Below are 12,761 nucleotides of genomic sequence, written 5' to 3'. Positions count from 1 at the left end.
CACCGGCTGAGCCCCCTATAATTCAAGTCCAGCCGGTGTTTCCATATCATCCCCCTTTTCAGTTGTTTGCAATTTTGCATTGGGGAGCCCTGAAACTTCCCCCCTCTGGCCTGTGCCCAATGCCAGCGTTTGTTTGTATTTATTTTAAAGGGAAATTGGAGAGGAAACCTTTCTGTTAGCACAACAACGCCTGAGCTGTTGCAAACAGTTCTAGGACCTGAGTGTTTGGGGCCCAATCCTGGATTGCATCAAAACCACAACTCCCAGGCTGAACATGTGCTTCTTGGAATCATGGTGGAAATCCACCTTGATTTGCCCAACCTTAAAAAAAAAATCTTATTTTGCTCATGCAAGTGGGATTACACAAGGAAAATGGTAATACAAATTTCAAAACGTGTAAGGCACTCTGTTATCCCGATGATGAGCACAGTACATTCAGATAGGCAAATCAAAAACCAGCTCAGCTAGATGGTTATGCATGGCAAGTCTCTCTCCTTGTGACAATGCCATAGAATTTAATAGAAATCAGAAACTTTTCCATCGTGTTTTTGAACCATACTAGCAAATACAATAAATAATGATAACCCTGTTATATAATTGTATAGGATGGTTAAAAAGGAACTCACAGAAAGCAGCAGTGCCCTTTTAGATTTCATGGGGAGGGGGCAACTTTCAGCAGGAATCCAGAGGCCGTTTAGGTGCCTGGAAGTTCTTGGATTATTTGAAGAATAGAAGTATAAAAAGGAGTCTATTTCAGGATTGTTTGTTGTGATTATTTCTTATATGTTTAATAATTCATGAAGGTTTACTGCAACAAAATGACCAACACAGGACAAATAGGAAACTAAGCAAGTTATGCAATCTGCACCCAGTGCCAAATAAAACCTAATTTCAATCTTAGAAAACAACCAGGGTCCGAGCATACAGAATTTCTTCCATGGGAATGAGGAGTACTTGTGGCCAGTGGCGTAGCCAGGTTCTAACATCGGGGGAACGCACACATATAAAATATAAAATTACTAATTACATACTTTTAAATTTGTTATACATATTTATACATATTTATTTGTACTTAAAATAAAAACACAAGAATGATCCAGCCATGGAAGGGTTTGCACAGCCTGCATTTCACAGGAGAACTTTAGATTATACTTAGATATACTTTAGAGATTCTAGAAAGTAAATGACAGAATACAGTAGTTTATAATTGTCCCAGGTTTAAAAAAAATACTGACCATTTTTTCCAGTTATTAATTTCATTTTAAAATCAATCAATGAAATGCACTTTATTTATAATAGATTGTAATATTAAAGCCACCGAAAAGGCATGGCAAATGCAAGTCTTATGAAATTTGGTGAGCAAAGATCTCATAGCTCTTCGGGGTTGGACGAAGCAGTAATTTCCCTTAAAGCAGCTTTATTCATGGGTTTTTTAAACAAAAGACATCTCTACGACACAGGTTGGCAGTCTAACATTTTTGAAACACTGAGTACTGAGTCCCTCTAGATGCCTTAGATGGAAGGCTCATACACCAAGCATGAGGGGGAACAGTTGTTCCCCTTTTAAGAAACAGCAAGAAAAGGACAGAGAGAGACCCCAATGGGACTGGTTTGTGCCAACCCAGAGAGAGTGGGGCTGTTTTACTAGCTTTAGCAGGGGCTCCTAACAAGAAGGCCTCTGTGGGGGGGGGGAAAGTTCAGGGGGATTGGATTGTTTACTAGATCTGTAAACAACTCGTTATTTAGTCACTAAAGTGACACCACACCCTCCTGCCAGAGATGTTAAGACCAACAGGCAGAGCCAGAGACCTGCCTGTTTCCAGACAAACGCATCATGCAGCGCTTTAATGAGGGCTGCTCGAAAATGGGTGCAGGCTACTACGTGTCCATGTTATAAACCCCAGAGCAAAGGGACTCGCTTCATATCTGTAGTTGTCAAACCACAGGGCCGTAGAAAATTCCCCACCACCCCGGATTCCGGAATTCGCTCCTCGCCTCCTTTCCCAGCACCCCAGCCCGACCCGGAAGGCTGGGGATGACCTTTGTGTGGAAACCTTGTGCTGTGGTTGTTGCACGCCAACAAGTAGGGAACACATTTGGGTCGCAGCCTGCTCTACCTGACGAGCCCCAAGTCCAGGCGTGTAAATCAGAAGAGAAATCGGCCCTTGATTATTTCCACTTAGACGTGCAGAGGACAAAACAGCAACAAAAGTCATTGGGTGCCCAATATTTATCTGCTGTTCCTGAGCTCTGCTGCCCAATCAACTCAAATCAAGGCCACATCTCTCAATCTCTGTACAAACCCTTGTGATAACACAGGCCATGGCGAGCCAGGAAGATGGGCTCCCTCTTGCAGCATGACAGGGGAACATACAAGGAAGGTTTCATTTTTGTTACCAAATATTCTTTGACTTCCTAGGAACTACTCCCCGAAGCAGATTTCCCCCCTTAAAACGTGCTTCAGAAACGTCTACACTAAAACTGCTTGTCCACAGACTTAAAAGTGTAGTATCTTGGCGAAATGGGCACGCACGTTTATATCTCCCAATAGATAAGCAAGCTGAAAGGCGCAGCTTCTTCCTTGTGCTTCTAGTACAGCGAGTGTACCCAGCAGAAGTAACCATTCCTGTGCAAAATGCTATTCTGTGTCTGCCCTGGGGAGAGGAGGGGAATAGATGCTTAGATCTGCTTTGCAGAAGACCGGAAAGAATTTGACCTATTTAGATTAGTCTCTGAAATATGTTTTTTCAAATATTTGGGGCTTAACAGATCGCGTAGCTGGTCAAAGAGCTAATACTATGCACGGAATAAATCACTGGATTTGGGGGAAAGTTTTGGGGACGGGGGCGCTGATTGGTTTAGGGCTGCGATGGGAAGAGCCAGCGCTGGGACAAAAAAATGTTTCTTCCTCCAGCAAGAGGAGCAGAGAGGGCAAGAGACCAGCAAGGGTCCTAACAGTGGAGAGACACTCCGCCGGGACCCCTGGGCAGACGGAGAGCGCTGTGGCTTTAAGAAACGTGCAGCGAGTTTTCCAGGGTGCCTTAGTGACAGCTCACATCTATGGGGAGTTTGCAGGAGGTTCTTCCAACTAGATTAGGCTGAGTGAGCGCTAGATGGGGTGATATATTAGCGAGACTGGCTGCTCAAGAGGTGTTTGCCTTCCCCGCCACACAGCCACCTTGCTCTGCATGGGCTTGCCGGGGGCCAACAGGGCTGCTGCTCCTCAGCCTCCCTCCCCCACCATACTGGGGGGCTGCGCTGCTGCCCCTTCTCCTCCCAGCAAAGCCCACCCCTGCCTGGGTGGCATGTGCCAAGCGGGGCTTGGCTTAGCGAGCCGGGAAGGTATGGCCGGGCGGGAGCCTCCTCATCCCCAGGGAGCCAGGCAACCAGGCGACGCTGCCTACAGCCCCAGAGTGAGCAACCAGGGCTGGGGATGCGGGAGGGCGGTGCGGAGCCCAGAGCCAGCTTGTGGCAGCATGCAAAGCTTGGCTCTGGACTCCGAGTCCAGAGCCCGGTGCTGGCTGCCCTGAAAGGCGCCACTTTTGGAAAATGTGCTCAGGAGGAGCGGCTGCTCTCCCTGCTCCCCCTCCTAGCTACGCTACTGCTTGTGGCACCTGAGAGACTAACACATTTAGTTGGGCATAAGTTTTCGTGGGCTAGAACCCACATCATCAGATGTATAGAGTGGAACATACAGTAGGAAGAAATAAATGTGTTACTCTCTCAGGTGCCACAAGTACTCCTTGTTCTTTTTGCGGATACAGACTAACATGGCTACCACTCTGAAACCTGTTTCCAAAGCAATGACACTCAAAGCAGACATCTCAAACCAGTAACTAACAAAGTCAACTAATAGCATCTAAAAAAAAACCCCTCCAAAAACAATCACTCTCCCCCAAGCAGAGTTTTCACACTGAAAAGGGTGAAGTGTCAGATTGTCCATGTAATTCACTAGGGACTGCGCTAATGTTCTTGATTTTACGTGAGAGACAGAGGTGAAAGTAAGCTGGTGCACCCCAGTACGGCGTACCAGCAAGAGCCGGTGCACGGTACCAGGGTGGCCCGGCTTCCCTAGGAGGCAATTTAAAGGGCCTGGGGCTCCCAAAATTGGCTGGAGCACCAGGCCCTTTAAATTGCCACCACAGCCTTGCGGCCGGAGCCCTGGGGTAGCGGCAGTGGGGCTCTGGAGGTTATTTAAACAGCTTGCTCAGGAAGGATAGACAGGAGAAAAAGGGAGGTGGTGTTGCCTTATATACTAGTAATGTACACACTTGGACTGAGGTGGAGATGGACATAGGAGACAGAAGGGTTGACAGTCTCTGGGTTAGGCTAAAAGGGATAGAAAACAAGGGTGATGTCATGCTAGGAGTCTACTACGTTGCAGACAACTTTTTATTTCAGAAGGTTGAAAAAGGTACTGGGGGAAGCTGTTCTAGACTTGATTTTAACCCCTGCTTGCTCATCTCCACTCCCCCTCCATTGCTAGCCCTGGCCCTGGAGACACAGCTTGGTGGTGCAGGTGCAGATACACATAAGACGGCCAGCAGATGGCAGGTCGGCTGCACATTGATTCTTGTGGATGTGGATCCACATTTTTGTATCCGCGCAGGGCTCTAGCCATCAGGCAAGGTATTTCCATGAGAGACAGGGAAATGTTATTACCATTCTAGAAGGCACTAGTGAGACCTCATCTGGAATACTGTGTGCACTTCTGGTCTCCCACATTTAAGATGAAATAAAACTGGAACAGGTGCAGAGAACGGCTAGTAGGCTGGTCAGAAGAATGGAAGACCTACCTAAGCCAAGCTCTTTGAGTCTCCTCTCCTGTTTAGCCTAGCCAAATGAAGGGTCAGGGGAGATATGATGGCTCTCTATAAATACATGGTTAGAGGGATACATGCCAGGGAGGGAGAGGAGTTATTTAAGCTAAAAGCCAATGCTGGCACAAGAACAAAAGCATAGAAACTGGTCATCAACACGTTTAGGCTGAAATTAGACAAAGGTTTCTACCCATCAGAGGAGTGAAGTTCTGGAAAAACCTTGAGGTAGCTCAGTCAAGTGTGTGGCGCCACCTGCTGTCATGTTGGGTGATGACAGGGCCTGGAGAGTCTGGCTGAATCACCAGCAGAGCAGTATGAGCGAGACCAGCCCAGTTTAATGGTTACGGGGGCAAAGCGATTCCCATGGCTACCAGTCTACACCAGGGCACGACAGCCTGACACACCTTGCAACACCAGTTACAACACTGCCCTCTGAGTGCCTATTCCCAATGTCAGATGACATTGTAAATAAGACATTTCCTATAAATGAAACAAACTTGTTTATCTTAGTGGTTGACTGAACAAGAAGTAGGACTGAGTGGACTTGTAGGGTCTCAGGTTTTACATTATTTTGGTTTTGAGTTCAGGTAGGTAAAATAAACACATATCATTCTAGCTTTGTAAATTGCACTTGTATGATAAAGAACTTGGACTACAGTATGAATTGAAAAATACTATTTCTTTTATTGATCTTCATTACAGTTCAAATATAATGCAAATAATATAAAGTGAACACTGTACACCTTGTATTCTGTATTGTAATTGAAGTCAATATATTTGAAAAAGTAGAAAAACATCCAAAAATATTTATAATCAATTGGCTGTTCTATTATTGTTTAACCATGGGATTAAAACTGCCATTAATCCAAAACAAATTAACTAGATTGAAAAAAAAGTCATGATTAATCACTTGACTTAACTGCAATTATTTGACAGCCCTACTTCCTCTTCATTCTGACGAGCTCCTGGCAGTAGCTCCCTCTCTGCACTCCCTTCTCCCTGAGTATGTGGGTGGGAATCTCCAGGTGTCCTTCCAGTTTGTTCTCCCCTTTTCTCTTCCTGATGTTTTTCTTTCTCTGTCCCAGCAGGTGCTGGGCGACGGAGTGAGACCATGGAGCAGAATCCTCAGGAGGAAGATGAGGAGGAAGTGGAAGCACATGGCACATTATTGCAAGGATGCAAAGGCAGTGTGTCCAGGAGTTGTGATCAGGGAAAAGCCCATGAGAGTCAGCACATTCCAGAGAGGTGGCAGGGAAACCAGCCAACGCTGAAAGTTGGTCAATCTGTTTATTATCAGGGAACTCACAAACCTCTCAAGGAAACCACAGCCCAGCAGAGAATCCCCATGGGAGAGAGAAATAGCACGTGTGTTGTGTGTGGGAAAAAGGTCAGTAGGCCCTCACACCTTTTTGGACATCAGAGCATCCACACAGGGGAGAAACCCTCTGGATGTTGAGAATGTGGGAAATTCTGCTGTCAGCGCTCAGCCCTTATTTGTCATCCGAGAAGCTGCAAGGGGCATTAAAGACCATAAAAACCTTGTCTAGGGCTAAAAAAATATTTTGCTTTCCTTTTCTTATTCCCACGTACTGTACTTTAAGGCAGCATTTGTGTCACCGTGGTCTCTCAGCTCCCACACCTGAGTTGTCTACTTTTTCCTTTTGCAGATCACCTTTATTTGGGAGGAGTCCCACACTCTTTTTCATCAACTCCTTTGTGCTATGTCATGGAGGTGTGTGTCTCTCCTATAGGAATGTCCATGAGCCGCAGGTGGGGGAACTAGGAGTGACTTCAACTGGGTACATGGAGGTTAAATTTACCCGGAGCTTGACTCCACTAGGATTTTCCACGGAGCTAGCTAGCTTGAGTTCACTATTCTGATATTAAAAACTAGGGCTGTGAAGCAATGAAAAAAAATTGAGCACACTTAATTGTGAAATGTAAAAAAAGATGATTAATCACATTTTTTAATCACACTGTTAAACAATAAGAGAATACCATTGATTTAAATATTGCGGCTGTTCAGCCTCATTCCAGACAAGCCCTGCAACTCCAAGTCAGCTGGCCTGGGCCAGCCACACATTTTAATTGCATTGTATACCAGGGGAGGGATAGCTCAGTGGTTTGAGCACTGGCCTGCTAAACCCAGGATTATGAGTTCAGTCCTTGAGGGGGCCACTTACAGAGCTGGAGCAAAAATCAGTACCTGGTCTTGCTAGTGAAGGTAGGGGGCTGGACTCAATGACCTTTCAAGGTCTCTTCCAGTTCTAGGAGATTGGTATATCTCCAATAATTATGAATTATTATTATTATACATACCCTTAGGGTCAAAATCGCAGCTTTCCCAGCAGGAAATCATGCCCCAGTCTCTCCTGTGACAAGTGGGCCTCTCATGATACTCATGTGGTAGGAACTTGCTGCTTCCCCTGCACAGGAACTTAGGAAAAGAGCCTGGGCAGCTCAGCGCTGAGCTGGCTCCCAGCCCATTGGCAATGGGAACGGTAGGGGCAGAAGCCAGAGGTGCCTGGCTGCGCCTCCACAGCAGGGAGTGAGAGGGAGCCTGTAAGAGTCTCAGGTGCGGCTGGGAGCCAGGCCGCCTCACTACAGAGCTGCAGGCAGAGAGAGACTCAGGAGTCTGTCCCTGTCAGACAGAGACACAGTCACATCCGGTGAGCCAGGGGTGGGGGAAAGGAGCAGCGATGGGCATCCCGGGGCTGGCATAAAATACACAGGACAGAGGGGGCTTCCTGAGGGGGCTACAGAAACACCCCCCCCACACACACAGAGCAGACCCAGGCTGCGGCTGGCTCCGTCCATCACTCCCCCCCACCCCACAGAGACCCACACAACCCTCTGCCCCAACAAGAGACCCCCAATGGTCCCTGTCACCCCCTCCCAAGAGCTCCCCCTTTGTGCCAGACAACTCCCCTCCCCTACTGCCTCCCCTGCTCCAGAGCTCCCTACAATCTCCGCCTTTGCCTCCCCCCAGCCCATTGGCCAGGAAGGTCCCAGTCTATTGGCCAGCATGGCCAATGGGAGCTGCACCTGAGGCAGGGTCCCTGCTTGCAGATGCAGACCTACCTGGCCGTGCCTCCACAGCACGGGGAGGGGGAGCCACAGGGGAGCAAGCCCTGGCCATCATCATCACAGCGATAGTGATCAGTGTTTCCACCCACAGGGGAGAGGAAGAAGACTGTGTCAACCCTGCAGTGACTCTGCCTCTACCCTTGTTCTCTGTCTGCTCCCTCTACCAGCCCCTTTGGTCTCCCTAGGATTCCCCCTACCATTACTCCCTCTGGGTCTTCTTTCTCTAGAGCTTCTCATTAAGTAGAAGCAGCAAAGAATCCTGTGGCACCTTATAGACTAACAGAAATTTTGCAGCATGAGCTTTCGTGGGTGAATACCCACTTCATCGGATGCAAGAGTGGAAATGTCCAGGGGCAGGTATATATAAGCAAGCAAGAAGCAAGGTAGAGATAACAAGGTTAGATCAATCAGGGAGGATGAGGCCCTGTTCTAGCAGTAGAGGTGTGAAAACCAAGGGAGGAGAAACTGATTCTGTAGTTGGCAAGCCACTCACAGTCTTTGTTTAATCCTAAACTGATGGAGTCAAATTTGCAAATGAACTGAAGCTCAGCAGTTTCTCTTTGAAGTCTGGTCCTGAAGTTTTTTTGCTGCAGGATGGCCACCTTAAGATCTGTTATTGTGTGGCCAGGGAGGTTGAAGTGTTTTCCTACAGGTTTTTGTATATTGCCATTCCTAATATCTGATTTGTGTCCATTTATCCTTTTCCGTAGAGACTGTCCGTTCTGGCTGATGTACATAGCAGAGGGGCATTGCTGGCATATGATGGCGTATATTACATTGGTGGACGTGCAGATGAATGAACCAGTGATGGTGTGGCTGATCTGGTTAGGTCCTGTGATAGTGTCACTGGTGTAGATATGTGGGCAGAGTTGGCATCGAGGTTTGTTGCATGGATTGGTTCCTGAGTTATAGTTACTATGGTGCGGTGTGCAATTACTGATGAGAATATGCTTCAGTTTGGCAGGTTGTCTATGGACGAGGATTGGCCTGCCACCCAAGGTCTGTGAAAGTGTGGGATCATTGTCCAGGATGGGTTGTAGATCCCTGATGATGCGTTAGAGGGGTTTTAGCTGGGGACTGTATGTGATGGCCAGTGGAGATCTGTTGGTTGGGTACACCTCTGGCTCTGTTGATCTGTTTCCTTATTTCCTCGTGCGGGTATCATAGTTTTGAGAATGCTTGGTGAAGATCTTGTAGGTGTTGGTCTCTGTCCGAGGTATTGGAGCAGATACGGTTGTACCTCATTGCTTGGCTGTATACAACAGATCGTGTGGTGTGCCCGGGATGGAAGCTGGAGGCATGAAGGTAGGCATAGTGGTCGGTAGGTTTTCAGTATAGGGTGGTGCTAATGTGACCATCATTTATTTGCACTGTGGTGTCTAGGATGTGGACTTCCTGTGTAGATTGGTCCAGGCTGAGGTTGATGGTGGGGTGGAAGCTGTTGAAATCCTGGTGGAATTCTTCCAGAGTCTCCTTCCCATGGGTCCAGATGATGAAGATGTCATCAATGTAGGTAGAGAAGGGGAGTGAGTGGACGGGAGCTGAGGAAGCATTGTTCCAGGTCAGCCTTAAAAATGTTGGCATATTGTGGGACCATGCAGGTGCCCATAGCAGTGCCACTGATCTGGAGATATATCTTGTCATCAAATTTGAAATAGTTGTGTGTGAGGATAAAGGCATAGAGCTCAGCAACCAGTTGTGCTGTGGCATCATCAGGGATACTTGTATTCCATCTGTGTGTGGGATGTTTGTGTAGAGAGCCTCCACATCCATGGTGGCCAGGATGGTGTTTTCTGGAAGGTCACCAATGCATTGTAGTTTCCTCAGGAAATCAGTGCTGTCATGGAGATAGCTGGAAGTGCTGGTGGCGTAGGGTCTGAGTAAAGAGTCCATATATCCAGACAGTCCTTCAGTGAGAGTGCCAATGCCCGAGATGATGGGGCGTCCAGGATTTCCAGGTTTGTGGATCTTCAGTAGTAGATAGAATAACCCTGGTCGGGCTCTAAGGGGATGTTGATTTGTTCCGGTGTTAGTGTGGGGAGTGTCCTGAGTAGATGGTGCAGTTTCTTAGCATATTCCTCAGTGGGATCTGAGGGAAGTGGCCTGTAGAATTTGGTATTGGAGAGTTGTCTGGCGGCCTCCTTTTGGTAGTCAGACCTGTTCATGATGACAACAGCGCCTCCTGTATCAGCCTCTTTGATTATAATGTCAGGATGGTTTCTGAGGCTGTGGATGGCATTGCGTTCTGCACAACTTAGGTTATTAGGCAACCGATGATGTTTTTCCACAATTTCTGCCTGTGCACATTGGCGGAAGCATTCTGTGTATAGGCCCAGACCGTGATTTCCACCCTCAGGAGAAGTCTTTGTGGAGTTCTTCTTCTTGTGCTGTTGGTGGGAGGGTAACTGTGTATCAATGCGCTGTTCAGTGTTATCCTGGAAGTATTCTTTGAGTCGGAGACGGCGAAAGTAGGCTTCAAGATCACCGCAGAACTGTATCATGTTGGTGGGGGTGGCAGGGCAGAAAGAGAGTCCCTGAGATAGGACAGACTTTTTCTGCTGGGCTGTGTGGTTGGATAGATTGACGATATTGCTGGGTGGGTTAGGGGTTTCACGGTTGTGGCCCCATGTGGCAGGTAGGAGTTTAGACAGCTTACAGTCCTTTTTCCTTTGTAGAGAGGTGAAGTGAGTAATGTAGATCTCCTGTCTTAGTTTAGTGACGTCCGTTTGTGTGGCAGTTTGGTTATTTATGAGAGTCTCCAGGTTGGAGCGCTCTTATCTGACGTTTTTCTGTTTGCTGTATAAGATGCTGATCAGGTGGTTCCTCAGTTTCTTTGATAGAGTATGGCATAATCTCTCACTGTGGTCTGTGTAGTATGTAGATAGCAGTGGATTTTTTACCTTTAGTCCATTTGGTATGATGTCCATCCATTTGCATTTGGAAAGGAAGATAATATCTGCCTGTATTTGTGCAAGTTTCTTCATGAGGTTGATGGATTTCCACTCCATATGGCTAAATGCAGTGCCTTGCATGGTGTCAAGTATCAGAGGGGTAGTCGTGGTAGTCTGGATCTGTAAAAGCAGATCTCACTAAGGTAGCTTTCCTTGCTAATCCCTCCCATCTTCCACTCCTTGTAGGCTTTCAGCTTTGTCTTAATCACCTCTCTGAGATGCTTGCTCATCCAGCTTGGTCTACAACTCCTGTCTATGATTTGTTCCCCCTTTCTTGGGATGCAGGCTTCTGAAAGTTTCTGCAACTTTGACTTGAAATAAATCCAGGCCTCCTCTGCCTTTAGATCCACAAGTTCTTCAGTCCAATCCACTTCCCTAACTAATTTCCTTAATTCTTTAAAGTTAGCCCTTTTGAAATCAAAAACCCTAGTCCCAGATCTATTTTTGTTTATCCTTCCCTCTAGTTTGAACTGAATTAGCTCATGATCGCTCAAACCAAGGTTGTCCCCTACAACCATTTCTTCTATGAGGTCCTCACTACTCACCAAAACCAAATCTAAAATGGCATCCCCCCTTGTTGGTTCTTCAACTACTTGGTGAAGAAATCCATCAGCTATCACATCTAGGAAAATCTGAACCCTCTTATTATTACTAGCCCTTGTCCTCCAGTCTATATTTGGAAGTTAAAGTCTCACATGATCTCACAATTCTCATTAGCATTTACTTCATTAAAACATTAAAGAGGTCTCTATCCATATCCAAATCAGATCCCGGCGGTCTGTAGCACACCCCAAGCACTATCTCAGGGGAGGCTCTAGTAGCTTTCTTTCCCAATGTGATTTTTGCCCAGACAGACTCTGTCTTACCGATTCCATCACTTCTTATTTCTTTACAGTTAACCTCATCATTGATATACAGTGCTACTCCACCACCTTTGCCTTTATTTCTGTCTTTCCTAAACAGCACATACCCTTCAATTCCTGTACTCCAGTCATGGCTACTCTTCCACCATGTTTCTCTTATCCTTATAATATACGGTTTTACTTCCTGCACTGGTAGCTCTAGAACCTCCATTTTGTTACCTAAGCTTCTTGCATTCAGGGCCGGCTCCAGATCCCAGCACGCTAAGCGCGCGCTTGGGGAAGCATCCCGCGGGAGGGCGGCAGGCGGCCCCGGGGGAACCTCCCGCAGGCGTGCCTGCGGAGGGTCCGCTGGTCCTCCGGCTTCGGTGGAGCATCCGCAGGCGTGCCTGCGGGAGGTCCACCGGAGCAATGGGACCAGCATATCCCCCGCAGGCATGTCTGCAGGAGGTCCATCAGAGCCGTGGGACCTGCTTGGGGCGGTGCAAATCCTAGAGCCGCCCCTGCTTGCATTAGTGTACAAACATCTTAATATTTGCTGTTTGGCTTCACTGACATTCTTCACCCGGTTAGGCACAGACAGACATTCTACCACTAGTATCACCTATTAGACTGGTATCTACACTACCCTTCCTCCTTATTTCCATTCTCCTACCCACGGCTGTATCCTTTCTTGCTTTGTTTTCTTCCCTCTCAATGTTAAATTCCGGCGTGGAGATTACCGGGACATCTCCCAACCATCTCCCCCAAATTCCTAGTTTAAAACTCTCTTAATCAGTTGTGCCAGCCTCCATCCTAGAAGTCTATTTCCCTCCTTACTCAGGTGAAGTCCATCCCAAGAGAACAATCCTCTGTCCATGAATGCTTCCCAGTGGCCGTACATCCCAAAGCCCTCCTTATAGCACCACTGCCTGAGCCATCTGTTGATCGCCATGATCTTGTCACACCTTTGTTGTCCTTCTCTAGGAACAGGCAGAATCCCACTGAAGATCACCTGAGCCTCGATTTCCTTAAGCGTCTTCCCCAGTCTGGCATAGTCTCCC

At 47.3% G+C, this 12,761-nt stretch overlaps 1 pseudogene; it reads right to left on the bottom strand.

Annotated features, from left to right (window-relative positions):
- LOC120375387 overlaps nucleotides 1–12,761 on the bottom strand; it is a 73,148-nt pseudogene that overhangs the window by 31,904 nt on the left and 28,483 nt on the right.

Source organism: Mauremys reevesii, linkage group 12, assembly GCF_016161935.1.
Source record: "Mauremys reevesii isolate NIE-2019 linkage group 12, ASM1616193v1, whole genome shotgun sequence".
NCBI classification, from domain to species: Eukaryota; Metazoa; Chordata; order Testudines; family Geoemydidae; genus Mauremys; species Mauremys reevesii.
Note: the sequence above shows the minus strand (reverse complement) of the source record. Positions and strands in the feature narration are given on the sequence as shown.